The following is a 13,871-nucleotide window of genomic DNA, read 5'->3' as shown; positions in this document are numbered from 1 at the left end:
CTCTCTAAAGCTGACAGCAAGTGATCTCTGCAGGCTCCTTCAGGTCAAGTTTTTTCTACCCACTTCAGTAGTATTGAACCATATCGAAGTTAAACGGGATTTTCTTGACCTTGACACTAAATAAGCTTCTTTGCTTAAACCATACTCTACTGTAAAGGCATAAATAATGATATTTTAAGATGCACTTTCTTCTTTATCACTTCTGAACCAGGGAAAGATGAGCATGAATTATCTACCCCACGCCAGTCCTTCCCTAAAGATAACCCCTCAGTCACGCCAGCCTGTAAGATACCTTCTATTACTGCAATATGCAAAATATTATACCACTCGTTACGTTGCTGTTCATTAAATCAACTTTTCCTTGATCATTATTTCCTATATGTACATGCCTATGGTGGTTGCCTTGCTGGATAGTTTGATACAAGAGTTTTCAATTTTATCAGGTTATATTAAAAATTCTTGTTTGTTTCCTACAAACCCACAGAAATCAGGCACTGCAGAGCTAAGTTATATTTACTTCCAGACATCCAAACTCTGAGTATTACCTAAAATATTCATGGAAAACAAGCATCAGCAACATCTTACAAAGCCATTATGTCCCTTTATTTATTTCTTCATTTATTTACGCTTTACAACATCAACATTACTTAGCAAAAACACAGCCACACATTCAAAGATCTCCTCATGCTTTATAAATATGAATGACTAACCATGATGATCTAATAACTTTATATTTAACACAGTATCAAAGAACCTCTGCACTTATCCCCACTTTATATATGATGAAACTGAAATAAAGAGAATTTTACTGGGTCTCCAATAACTTTTCTAATAATTGAATGCTTGGACCAGAGTCAAAATAGAATCCAAATTTCATTTCCAATGTTAGGCTTCAAAAACAAGTACATGTTTCATTTTAAAGTAGTTCTCCTGGCAATTGCTATCGTCTCACTGTCCTCTTACCTATTTCAAAGCTGGCAAGAAGATTTTAGTTTTAAGGGAACTGGATAGGAACATACTTATTTTCCTCCCAGAAAGTACGTGCGCCTGCTCTCATCACAGGAAGATCATCAGCCAAGCTATTCCATTCCCACTTACGGTCTCTGAAAAGCCTTGCTCACCTCAATTTACAATAGTTTGCACCAATTCAATATCCCCTTTCAAAGTCATGACAGTCACTATTATCTGTTTGCCAGCTGTTTTGATATAACCAAAAGGCTGAACAACAGTAATCCAAGGATACATGCTCTGTTCAGTTAAAATTAAAGCTACCATACTTTCAGTGACTAGAAGCCACATTTCTGCATCTCCCAAAGGCAGATACACACAGAAATACTTATCCTGCCTGCAGCTGAGTCACCAGATAATGATTAAGTTCTACAATAGATATGGAGTTTGCCGGGCTCGTCGCTTCCTCTTATAAAAAAAAAATAGTGTACACCTGCATTCGAAATGCATCTCGATTTCTGGAGGGTTACTGAACCCTCTGCTGCATATTGCATTTGGCAGTGATAAAATCAAACTGTCATTGCTACTGTAGACCGAGTACAGCTCATATATATCTTACCTTTTAAGCCCATTCTATCGAAGCTGTAGCACAAATAAAGATGAATACTATCTCTTTCAAAGCTAGCACAAAAACACCCCTCAATCTTTCAGGAACTGAACAATACTTATCACCATTTCACAGAGTCTTGTTTAAGCTTATAAATACTTTCTACTATTTCCAGATTTCATTTAAGATTTTTGTTAAATCCTTTCTCTAAAATTGACCATTTTAACCTCTATCAGTTAAAGATTTGTATCAGTTCCTAACAGAGAAGCTACCTGCAACAGACTGATCTGATATCAACATATGTGAGCTCAAGAGCTGCTGTCAAATTTTATATGTAGCCAAGAGCTTCGGTTTGCAGCGTAGCAGAGAAAAAAGTTTAAGCCACTGAAAATTACTAAGGGCTTAAGTCCACCATCCTACTAAACGTCAAAAAAATCAGGTGGCTATAAATATATTTTTTTTTCATTTCAATCTTCTTAAATAAATAATTCTCACTGAGGCAACCCGTATCAGTGTTGTAGCACTGTGGACAGGATAACTGATCTGCCTCTTAGGTCACGCTACTCAGTTCTGGTCCTTCACATAGGCAAACTGCTGATGTTTCTTTTACATCAAGGTCTAGCGGGGTAGGGGAGGGAGAAGTTTTATATCCATTACTGCGAGGTTTTGCTGATTCTGTACCTAGTTAGATTTTTGGATCATTTCTTTGGCTTTTCACCAATGCCATTAAGCAGAATAAAAGCTCAAGGCCCAGCCAAGAAGACAGGGGGACTGTGAACTGTGCTAGTGATGTGACATTCCCCCTTGGGCCAAGGTCCATGGACCATTTAACTTGTACTTATGCCCTCTTTTGAAGGTTTAAAGGGCACATAAGCTTTGCATGGGCCTTCCGAACACGATACTCTGCAGGCTTTTTCCAAAATAGAACAAGTGAGAGGAAACCCTAGAGGCAGGATGAATGACTCTCCTCATCCAGTCTGCCCATATAGGTCACACTTCCACCCAGTGCAAGTGTAATAGATAACTAAGTCCGCAGAAAACATTTAGATATCTAAAGTCCCCTCAAAATCACTGGGAATTAGTCCTTCATTTTGGAGACCTCAAATACGCACACATCGTTCTCAGGTGTAGCAGAACCGTTCTCGAGACAACTAGGATCTGAGCAAAGCGCAGATGGAAACAGCGTAGCTGCACGTCTCTGCTGTGATTGTGAACGCTGCTGAGACCTTCACCCACAGGCCTGCATTATATCTCCAATCTCCTTGAAATAGAAAGAGCTGCAGCTTTGATCTCGTACAGATATTATTGACATCTTCAAAGCTGCTTCTGGTGCTTCTTTATCTAGCTGCCAGCAATGCCCCTCTTATCGGCTGAAAGTTAGCTTTGTTCTCCCGTGGCTACCTTCAGACCACATTTCAGTTTTTCTGAAAGACAGCTGGAACCCTGTGGAAAGGTTATATTTCACCATAATAGTACAAACTGTTTATCCAAGTCTGACTGAGACTCTTACACAACAGTCTGCTGAGTCTCATCAAAGGCAAAATCTTGGGTCACTTAGTTTTCATGACAGCTCAGCACCTATCTGTGAGCCCCCACGTACAACATTTGTGCTGCTGAAAGGAAGCTGCATGTACAAATCTAGCAAGTCTATAAGCAATTGCTTACTTGCATGCACATTTCTTAGATTTGCAAGTGTGAACCTTGCCTGGCTGGCTGTGGGGTAAGAAGCGGGGGGGTAATTCTAAATCAGGGGTGAGATTATATTATGTGCCATTTTTTTCAGAATCTCTTTTATTACTTTTTTCACATATTCATCATAGAGTTTCTGCATATATTTTCAATCTCTCTCTATTGCTGCTTATGTTTATAGGTTTTCTGAGGGAGAGACTTCTTTCCAATGGAAGTTAAAACTATTAGAGCTGGAAATTTAATCTTTTTAAAAACAAGATGGAATGGAGGAGAAAAAAAAATGTGAGAACGATTTACTTGTTGTCTAGCATGGAAGGCTGGGTCTAGGAAACGTGTCAGCTGAGATTTCCTTTTGAAGGTTAATTTCCAGTTCGAGAAGGGTTCAAGCTGAATATTCTTCTATTTAGTCTCCAAACAAGTAGCATTAACCATGGCCTAGCCAGCTAGAAGGCAAGCATGAGTTTTCATAAACATATCAATGATTCAAGAGGAAAAAAATCCTACCGCTTGTCTCCTCTCCATCAGAGTAACATGTTTAACAACAACAAGACAGATAGGTATGGATTAGAAAAACATTTAGATTTAGAAATCACTCAAAGATACACAAGAATATCTCTAGAGCCTGCCAGTTCCAAATATTTGGTTCAAGAGTATTGGTGCAACCCACAGTGGGCAGAGACATCTAATATGAGTCATTATTTTTATGTTGATATTCCAGCCTGCATTTCTCCCAGAGATTTTGGCTTTGTTTGCCTACTAGTATTCATTTCTGCTTGCCACCACAGCCATCTCTGAAACCATCTTCTAGCCTAAGTAGGACACAAGCTCAGCGCAAACTCAGCTGGAAAGCTGTGTAAGACAATTTCTATCCTCTTTTCACTTAGAGGAAGGGGAAGCGGAGAGGGAAGGATGGTAAAAGAAAAATAAAAGATTTACAGAAAGGTATAGATTATTGTGATGGAGGAATACTATCTGCGTATCCCAAAGGTCCATCTCGGAGAATGAAAACCAGGACTTACTAGGAAAATGAAGAAAACAGCGTGGGTTGAAAAATCACCCTCAGTGTGGTTATTCCTGCCATTACTTCCTCCTCGAGCCCCTCCATCTGGCATCTGCATCCTCTCTCTGTACGTAGGTAACGTGGATGGCATGCAAAACCCATTCATTAAGATACATGAGACATAGTGAAGACATGCTGCATCTGTTTTTCTTTAGGTCTCAATGAAATATCAGCCTTCTGCAAGTCACCGGAAAACTGGGGCCTCTACTTTATTGCTGTAAATTTTATTGCAAATTTTTCACAGTTGCATATACCTATTAAAAAGGGGAAAAAACAAGAGTTCTATCTATCTTGTATTATTGGTAATTCTGAATAGCTTGATACAGAGAAATCAGTAAGTCCTTGAAAATAAAACACTAGCACTGCATGTATATAGCCTACACTGCCAGACGTTTGCTCTGTCTGGGTAAGAAATAGCTTCTATCTCATTTCATTTCTGCTTGCATACTGGGAGCTGGATGCATTAAAGGCAAAAGTACCTTTATTACCTGCTCATCTCTCACTCTCATGTACATTTACTTCTTGCACTGGAAAAGATTACCTCTTTCAAGCTGTTCTTTGCCACTTTTGTTCTCTGCTGAGCTACTGCTTGTCAACACATTTATCTGTTTGCTGCTTTCAGCCAAATAAGTCAAAAAAAAAAAAAGGTTAAAAAGGGAGCGGGAAGAGGGGAAGCTTCATTTTTGGCACAGTATCTGTGTATCTGAAGAGAGAAACATTATCAACTGCCAAATGATCTGGTTCTTCAAATAAGAGGATAAATAATATAAGAGCATTCCTATGGATCAGCTCTTTATGCTGGAGAGAGGTGAAACTAAGGCACAGATTGGGAACATCTCCAGCAGTGCGGGTTCCAACTGCTGATGCTCATGCACCCCTTTATAAAAAGTAGTGACTTATCTTCAGGGGAGACCTCCATAAATTCAAGGTCTAGTCAATATTTGGGAAACCACCAAGAGCCTAAATGACTTGGAGAGTGATGGGGTCTGGGCAAGTCCAGCATCCTCAGGAAAGCTCTTCTTCATACCCATTGCAACTTAAATTTTTTATATCTGTGCTGCATAAGAAACCACAAAGACTATTGGCAAAATTTTGAATTAGGTTTAAATCTCAAATAGCTTTTATTAGTATACAGTGTTGAAGCATTGGCCTTTGCCTTGAGTTTGTCCAATAGATAGAAAGGGGGTTTTCTGATTTTCAAAAACCTTTGAAACTGTTGGCAAGTCAGGCTAAGAAATCTCAGCAAAAGTAAACACTCGAGTTTCATATTCATTAATACTAACAATATCTTAGTAGTCTCTTAATGTGACACACTTCTCTCATGATCTGCGATCTATATCCATAGCTTTTCCCTTACGATCTCCCTGTCTTTACACTCTTCCCACATTTGACTTAGTGTTTTTGGCTCTTTTTTCGTTTATCGATATGGTGCTGACAGGTGCTAGGGATATACATGAATTTGTTACATTTTAGACGACCATGTTAGAGCAAAACAAAGCACTTCCTACCTTCAAAGACCCACTTTACTGAAGCACACAGTATTTTCTCAGTATGAATACTCATAGAAACATTGATCATTATTTGCATCACAAGAAATACACAGGAAAGGGGCCTTTCTTACAGCACCTGTGGGCTTCTGCTTCCAGCAGTATAGGGCAGCATGAAGATTACATGAAAAGGAGCAGTTTAATAAGTGTTCCCCCGCCCCCCCAAAAAAAAAAAAAAAAGAAGAAGAAAAGAAAAAAGATTTTTTCCAAGTTGCCGTTAGGGTTTCTATGGGTTCATATTTTTAATTTGGCTCAGTTGCTCTTGATTCAGTTCCAACTTTGTTAATCTTTAATTAAGACCTCTTGGGCAAGAGGAAGAGACATGTTTAAACAGATAAGAGAAACTAATATAAAGGCCAGAATATTGATCATTGAGATTTTAATTAGTTTGCTATTGATCGAAATAACAATTGTAGAATTGGTGAGAAAGCATTCTTTCCCAGAAGGCAGTTCTGGACTCCTTTTTGGATGGGAGCCACACAGAAGGAGATGGTATAAAGTGAAAGGTAATCTAGCCACTGTAGTAACAAAGCAGTGACTTCGGCAGGAGATGGACTGAGCCCTAATTGATGCAACACATGCAGAAAGTGCAGCACATGACTTCAATATGCTCCTGCCAGCCTACAGACACCCAGCAGACACCAGCGTCATCTTCTTTAATGCAATATTTATCAAGAAGTTATATTTTCAAAGCACAGTATTTATTGATGTCTCGTGTCTGGCTGAACTTCAGCACACAGATGCTGTATTTATTTCATAGAGAATGTCGTCATTATGAAATAGCACAGAATGTTAACTCTCTCTTAATTAATCTTCAGGTGTTTGCGACATGCACTGTTCATCATTTCAAACTGTCACCTCTGAAACTCTTATCATGAGAAGGGAAGCTTCTTTCTCCAGGCTAGATACATGCACTTTCTGCTGTGTTTACTTAGAGTAAATCTGAGCATGTAGGTTGAAATTCAGCCTGAGCAGCAAGCCAGCAAAATGCCTACACACCACTTACCTCCTCCAAATATTAGCATTTTGAGACATAAACAATGAATAGGGCTTGTAGTGACAACCAAGATCAGAGTGATATTCCCCCGTTACAACAAATTGGCTACCAGGAGTTCCTGGGGAATCATCTGTGATGCTTATCCTCTACTGTACTACCCCTCCTCGTGCTTGATGCATCCTCGTATCAATCCTGGCATAGTTAAGGGATGAGGTCAAGTAGATTTGAATCCCTCTGGAGCTTGATGTTCTCTTTGTTCGTCATTTATGTGAAAAGTATTATTACTGTAATGTCTGGTATAAAGCTTTGTGTAAGCATGAGCCACCCCTGACTATCATCAAGCAAACCAAGCAGAATGTGGAACAAACCACATTATGAATTTCCACTCTTTCGGTTGGTTTAAATATACCCAGCTATTTATCCTTCAAAGTGGAGAGTTTCAGGGAGGATTAGGCAGCCCCAGACAAGTCAACAATAACATTCAGCTACAGTGCTAAGTAGCAGTTATTTACTGATTGCCACGTTAAAGGCAAGATGCTTGGCTTGGTGCAGACATAGATATCTTACTGACTCTACCAGGAGTTTTAGTTTCATAGCTGGTACAGGAGATTTACCCAAAAGCTACATAAACCAAGAAAATATAATGCATCAGGTTTAGGATTTACACAGAAAGGCTTTTCATTTGATATTCTTTGCCTGCATTAATTAACAAATGGTAATTGTTAATGTGCTAATGTCTGTGTTTCCAAGTATGTACTCAAAATGCTAAGAGTTCACTTACATCCCTGTGGTTTTAACTTGATAGATTCCCAAGCGTTTCCTTCTACCTATCGTCTAACTGCGGAAAGAAAGCTCTTCTCTGGAGTTCGGAAACAAAACATGGTAGATAAGGGACACCAAAAGGGATCGCTAAGGAGTTAAACTAGAATGGGTGAAGGGTATAGGAGCTGTCAGCAGCTAAGTAAAACAGTATTTGAATCTTAAAAGTTCAGTACTACAGTAATAACTGATAATAAAATGTTCTTTTAGTTGTCTCAGAAGTCTAAATCTTAACGAATCTAGTTTGATTTCAATAGCCTTAAAAATAGCAACTTATAATAGAGTTCAGAATAAGCAACATATTAAACAGTAACATTTGTGTATTTGCAAAGATCTGCAGAGGAGGATACAGACTGACATTCAGTCAGTAATTTTCAGCCAAAGATCACAGGGTACAAACTGATTATGCCCAGAATCACTAAACCTATCACTGGAATGTAATTGGGTTTCCTCTAGTTGTTGCCCCTCATTTTACCTTGAAGCTGAGGACAGCAAAAACCAAAGAGCCACTTATCAGCGTTTGACAGCAAAAGGGCTTTAGGGAGGAGGAGTGCGATGGTACCTCGGGAGCAATGCAAGGACACCAGGATAACATCTCCGGGACACAAGGTGTAACATCTATCAGCTGCTCCTAAAGCACCAGTTGTCGCGGCATCTAAGGCCCCGCTTCTGTCAACAGGTTCATGTCTGGTACTCCAGGTAAGGATAGAGTCGTTGAATTTAACTGAATTGCTTGGGTAAACATGAAAAGATGTTTGCAGGATCAATACCCACGTGCCAAGATTTGAATGCATTTCTGGGTGTTGCCTAGCAACTCGGTTCATTTGTAGTGTGGACATGCTGACACTACTGATGGTCACAGTATCGCCGGCTCCATCATATACGGTGGCTTTGCAGAAGAATAAATAGCATTTTCATCTCTGGCCAGTTCTAAGCATATCCATAAAAATTCATGAAAACACATATTTTTGTGCATAAGATTTCACACAGTTGAGAAAGTTTACAATTCTTTACTGATACCAATGTGAGCAAAAAGGGAGATACAAAACACCATCTCCGAAAGGGTAGGGCCGCTCTGAAGCGTTACTCTAAAGATAATGCTGCGCACTATCACATTTACCGTCTTTCAGCAATTTCATGGCAAGTTTGTGAAAAAACTGCAACCAAAGCGGCCTGCAACTTCAAACTGGAAGTCAAAAATACAGCTCTGCTATTCAGGGCATTCCCATCGCTCCCCAGATGAGAGATTTTGCAGGCTAAGTACCACCCTCAGTTACATCAGTTGGTCACTAATGGGATTATAAAGGTAAAAAAAATTGCCCTTATAATTGCAACATAGGTAATTTTCTGTCATCTCTATCCATTCAGCTCGACTCCATCTATTTCTACATTACGCACACGCAAACTAAGAAAATGCTATTTTTATAATGCATTTGAACGTTCATTAGGTTAATTACAAAGAACAAAGAAAAGCACTGCAGTCTCCACTGGGAAAGATTTCAGATACAGGATTGTCACAGCACCTCTACCAACTCTTCTTGCCTCTGTAATTCCCACCAACCCTCTCAGAAGTATCCTCCTCAAAGGCATTTTTCTCTGAATGAGACAAATCGGGGACTGTGCATTAAAACAAGTCTTTGCTAGACATACCGACCAGGAAGAAACTTCCTGCAGGTTCAACTCAAAGTTGGATTTTTACCACTAAAGAAAAAGAAAACCTGTATTATGTATTAAAGGCTACAACAACACACATACAGATCAGGAAAGCATGTCCCCCTTGAGAGAGGACTGTGTCTGGTTGAATTAAGGTTCACTTCACACCTGTTCCTGTTTCATTTTATTACAAAGGCTTGTAACCAAGCACAGAATAAAATATTTCAGAAAGCACACTTTTTCTCCTCAAAGTGCTAAGATGCTTTTGGTATTTTATAGAGAATAATCCTGTGCATCAAATAACAACTAGCAGCAATTAATTCAAGGCAGTATCTAAATACAGCTGGGGGGGTGAGTAATATGTTGTTTTAATCACTTGAGCTGGACAGCAAAAAGCAAATAAACTACACTCCATGTAACTTTTTGGTAAAGGCTGCCGGTTTCCTGTGTGATTGAAGCATAGTCCCTCTCCTAATATCATTCTTTGACAATAAGTGTAGAGGAGGAAGGAATAAATAAATGGGTCTTTTTTCTTTAAAAAAAAAAAAAAAGAACCTGGGACTTTGCTTCTGTTTTCTTCACTCGTTAGCGATAGCAGCTAAGCAGGAACATAACCTGAAAGCACAGCTCCTTCTCCCACCCTAGCAAGGGTACGGAGGACACTTTGAATACCAATCACAAATGAAAACCAAGCACCAATAGCTGATCTAATTAAAACGCCAATAACAAAAGCAATTAATTAGAATACCAATTAAAAATTATGAAACAAGTTATTATTACATTACCAATTCCAAATAGACCACCATATAAAGTATATCTTGCAGAGCCACAAATGAACCTTGAATTCTAGGCACAATGAAAATATGTATCAGAAAACCACCAAAATCAAAATGATACATTTTAACTTTATTGTCAAAAAGTATTTTGGTTGCTTAGAAACATTTTTTCAGGAATATTTGCAATTTCTATTTTTTCAGTGAATTTTGAAATGTCAGTCTTCCACAGAACAGAAACACTAAATTCCAACTAGTTCTAATAAATAAGAACAAACTACACATATCTATCATAATGTTGAGACTGACAGTCAGTTTTTACTAGGCAGCTTGCTGTGCTAGTGGTCTTGTTTTTCTCATTTCTTTTTAGGGAAGATTTATATTCATAGCACCCTGCATCTCTGCAGCACTGAAAGTACAGATAATGCTGGACCAACAAACAATTCTTCATAGCTAAGCCCCCGGATCCAAAAGGTCACATTTTCAGATACAAACTGAAACCTCTCGTATCAGTAGAATGTGTTTACTTTGTGCACTCAGTTCCCTATAGCAGACATGCATAGAAATGTTCAATGAGCCAGATCACGGCATTAGTGTACACGACCCTTGCTTTTGCTCCTCCACCATTTTGGCAGATGTAGATATAATTTTCCTCCTGTTACAGGCTACTGGACAGCTTAGAGGCATGAGGAGGACAACGGTGCATTTCAGACCACGCATTTACAAGGTAATAATACACTCAAGTAAATTCTGCACCATCTCCTCTGCCTTTCCCAAAATCCACAGCCAGGTCTTTTGAGACTCACCAGGATATACCCTCTCAGGCAGAAATTGCCAAGGCCCCTTTAATATTCCTCTTAGTCCTAGTAATTAGTTGTGGTCTTAATGGTCCACTCTGCATTTGCCAAGGATGCCAGTGACCTCCTTATCCCTGTGACCCCTCTTTTCTCATGCCCTTATGAACTACCAGCCATTCAGTCCACTTGATACCCTACAGCTTCCCACCCAGCTTTGACTCCGACGTGTCCTGCACTCCCCAGGCACCCTCTGGTCTCCCCTGCTCATCACCTTCCCCTCTTCCCTTCATCATGGTCCCACATCCAGCCTTCCTGCCCCACCAGCATTCACTCTGTTCCTTTTCTTGCATAGACAAACATGCAACTACAGATACGTGGAATTTGAGTTTAGGCAAAATGAGTCTTTTTGGCAAAAACAGCGAGAGGGCTGGGTGATTTGGAAACCTGCAAACTCAGATTGACCTTTCTTCTCTGTTAAACTCTGGGATAAGCTGAACATTGCAGTGCTTCAGGCCTCAGCTTACAAGTAAGAGGGCTTAAATCAACTGAGCCGGCTCAGACTGGGAGAAATCCTTGGCAGGGTCATTTAACAATCCAGTAGTTTTATAAGATGAAAACAGTGAAACCACCCTATATCCTGGAAAATGACAACCTCTTTCTCTTCATTCAATTTGCCATAGCTATAGAAGCATAGCAAGCATATGGTAACGCTTACGCCTGCTTACACATACTAGTTTAACATAATGTTCAGTATCTCAGAACAGAACCCATCTTGCTGGACTGTCTATGTTTAAATACCAAGTATTTGGGTTTTTTTGCTATACTATAAAAAAATGAGTAAAATGAAAGGAGATATTTAAATTCACTGCACATAGCAGGGAATATCATCAGTACAAAGCATATAAGGTTTAAATAGTTGTCTTTCATAAATTCAAAATTACATTGATTTGTATTGACAGGTTTTGTTCATTAGGCATTTGGGAGTATCATATGTTCATCCCAATGCAGAGCTAAATCCTTGAATTTAAACAGACTCCATTATACTGACAGAAAATCACATCCCTAACCTTCCATCTCCAGTGGTACAATTATTAACCTCTGTGACAATTTTTAAAGAGCAGTTCAGTGGCTAGAAAATAGCAGCTTTTGGACTATAATGCAGAACTGAACAGAAAATTATATCCTTGTGTCAGAATCTAATGGGATGGGTAAAACCCCTACCCCACTGATCAGGTCTGCTTCTCCATAGAAAAGAAATTTCTCCAATGTTGCATTAGATTGCTACAGACCCCACTGATTTAGACCTTTTTAGATAGCGTAGATCTTTTCCGTTAGGCTCATAAAGCCTTTCCATAGTGCACATACCATGCCTGCATTTACCCAAACGCACTACAATCAAGACATTTTTACAGCGAAATGATCATTTCATGTTAGACTTGCATCTTCCCGTTTCTGTTGTATGGAGGTTTAACATTAATTCTTTCCCTCCATTTGGAAATAACACTTACCCAGGTTGACAAGCTGGACTGCACCACTGCTGTGTGAAGAGGTGTTGACGGAGCAGGAACGGAGGCCTATACCTCTCTCCCTCCTCTGCGAGTCAAAGGCTTAGAGGAAAAGCTGTCCCAGACCGCAGCCTAAAGGAACAAAGCCAAAAATTACCGTAACGAAGCCGAGAACCCAGCCCTACGTAACCTTCACATGGGAGACGGGGCCTGCCCAAGTGATGTTTTTAGCCTGTGCGTAAAGGATTTATCCAGCACTCCACGCATTGCCCTAAACCAGAATGATCCAGAGCAGTTCTTCAGAGCAGAACAGGTTTATTACAGGGAAGCGTGGATCTTTTTTAAGCTTTTTATGTGAAACGATTGAAGGAAATGTTCCCCGGGTGCACAAATGAAGTGGGCAGCAGGAAGGATTTCTTCTCGCCTCGTCGCATGTGACGGGGTCCTTCGGCCAGCAGGACAGTCCCCAATGGAAAGCTACATGCAGGAAAAAGGTTTCTTCTTAATGGTTTTGTCATTTTGTTGATTTCATAGTTTGGGGAGTTTAAACCTACCTAAGCCAGTCTTTTCTCAGGAATACACTAGGGGGGATGGATTTATTTTTCCCCCTGAACTGATTAAAATTCCTAATTAAGATATTTATTCTTTAAGGTCTCAGTTAATGTGGTAGCTTGGGAGTGAATAAAGGTGAGCTGCTAAGAACTAACCTTGCACATGGTAAGACTCACTGGCTGGTGGGGGAAGAGATGCAAGAGCCAGGCTCACCCCAAAAACCTGGTGAGAAAAGGGAAGCTCAGGAGGACTGGGGACATGTGTTATACCCAGCTGTAATATATACCACTGTAGCTGTCCTCAGCACAGCAGCTAGAGCTCCCGAAGACGCTTGCCCCATCAACACCGAACATGCCATACACAGTGAATTAGCACCATCCCAAGGAAACGAATACAGCTATATTTGAAGTGACACGAATTCCCACTTCTTCTAGTCTTGTATTCTCAGCCCAGTCCTTTACTGAATGCATTGCTGTCACTGCTCGCAACGTCCTACATCGGCTCTTGGATTCTTTCCTTGCTCTCTTTTTATTTTTTTAAAATACATCTCCCACTTCCCTCCTTCCCTTGCTTTCCCCAGTGCCAGTTACAGCAAGGCTTGGCCACACGCGGCACAAGCTACACCCAAGAAACCAGTCAGGTTTCTCCAGGCTTCCTCCAAGCATCTCAGTGCCCAGTTGCTGCATTAACTTTTCTCCACGCTGAGTATCATTATTGAAATCTGATTTTATACATTATTCCCTAAACCTCTAATTTTATCATCATGCACTGAGCAATACCAAAACATGCAGAAATAAATTGAGCAGAAAAAAATCAAACAATACCAGCACCATTCTTATCCCTCTCACACCACTACAGGCCTTTTTCTCTGCTTATCTGGGGGTCGGGAGGGGATGGAGTCTTGTTTAAATTGTTAGGCCATCA

General features: G+C 40.0%; 1 protein-coding gene across 3 annotated transcripts in view; it reads right to left on the bottom strand.

Moving 5' to 3' along the window:
• The window catches only part of FSTL4 (follistatin like 4), a 433,157-nt gene that overhangs the window by 332,591 nt on the left and 86,695 nt on the right, over positions 1–13,871 (bottom strand). For all 3 annotated transcript variants that reach the window (XM_064521140.1, XM_026118282.2, XM_064521137.1), the window contains one exon: positions 12,399–12,527. The gene's annotated coding sequence lies outside the window, so the exon portion shown is untranslated. The remainder of the gene's footprint in view (positions 1–12,398; positions 12,528–13,871) is intronic.

This window comes from Dromaius novaehollandiae, chromosome 15 (genome assembly GCF_036370855.1).
Source record: "Dromaius novaehollandiae isolate bDroNov1 chromosome 15, bDroNov1.hap1, whole genome shotgun sequence".
Classification (NCBI taxonomy): Eukaryota; Metazoa; Chordata; class Aves; order Casuariiformes; family Dromaiidae; genus Dromaius; species Dromaius novaehollandiae.
Note: the sequence above shows the minus strand (reverse complement) of the source record. Positions and strands in the feature narration are given on the sequence as shown.